The sequence below is a fragment of the Odocoileus virginianus genome, chromosome 6, assembly GCF_023699985.2.
Source record: "Odocoileus virginianus isolate 20LAN1187 ecotype Illinois chromosome 6, Ovbor_1.2, whole genome shotgun sequence".
NCBI classification, from domain to species: domain Eukaryota; kingdom Metazoa; phylum Chordata; class Mammalia; order Artiodactyla; family Cervidae; genus Odocoileus; species Odocoileus virginianus.
In genome coordinates this window covers 31,637-32,482 of record NC_069679.1, presented here as the reverse complement: position 1 = coordinate 32,482, position 846 = coordinate 31,637, and the positions used below count along the sequence as shown (strand labels likewise).

At 42.0% G+C, this 846-nt stretch overlaps 1 pseudogene; it reads left to right on the top strand.

The window, feature by feature from the left end:
• Window positions 1–393: 393 nt before the first annotated feature.
• On the top strand, window positions 394–505 carry LOC139035807 (5S ribosomal RNA; annotated as a pseudogene).
• The last annotated feature ends 341 nt before the right edge of the window (window positions 506–846 follow it).

Sequence of the window (846 nt, the reverse complement as noted above, 5' to 3'; positions counted from 1 at the left end):
CTAGTCATCTGACTTTAAAAGAAGATTATCATCCTGGTTTATCCAAAATAATTAGAAGGATCCTTAAAAGTGGAGGATGGAAGTAGAAGAGACCAGAGTACATCTCTGAACAAGACCTGGGAGCTTTTGTGAAGCTCAGGCCCCACCCCAGACAGAGAGAATGATAATCTGCATTGGGACAGGATTCCCAGGTCCTGAGAGAAGAGCTCCTCCAAACTCTGGTCAATGACGGTTGACAGATCTCATCTTTCCAGAGAAGCCAGGAAAACAGGATTTTAATGTGAAATGTCTTTATTTTTTAATCCTTTGTAAGATCAGCACAAAATTTGGCCTGTGGGCCACCACCCTGCTCTATCTACTTCACTCTGCTTCTCTGAAAGACTTGGGATTCTGGTCTACGGCCATACCACCCTGAACGCGCCCGATCTCGTCTGATCTCGGAAGCTAAGCAGGGTCGGGCCTGGTTAGTACTTGGATGGGTGACTTGGGATTCTGGTCCTGGTTTGAGCATTGGTGAGATGGTAATATTGAAGAAATCACTTCTTCTTTGTCATTTCCAGCTCCCTCATCTGCAAAATGAGGGCGGATAATGACACCCATTGTTCTATCTCTCATGAATGTTGGAGGCAGTAGGTTTAATGCATTCTTCTCAGAGGCAAATTCAGGTGCTTATTTCAATCATTTTTATTGTAGAGTTAGTGAAATAAGTATTAGCATCAAATACCTTTGGCCTATAGTGCTATGGATTTCTAAAATTTGCAACAAAATGGAAATAAAGCCATGAACCCCAATAGAGTTTAATGAAATTAAAGTTTACAGGTTAGTATGACAGACAGATGGATGATG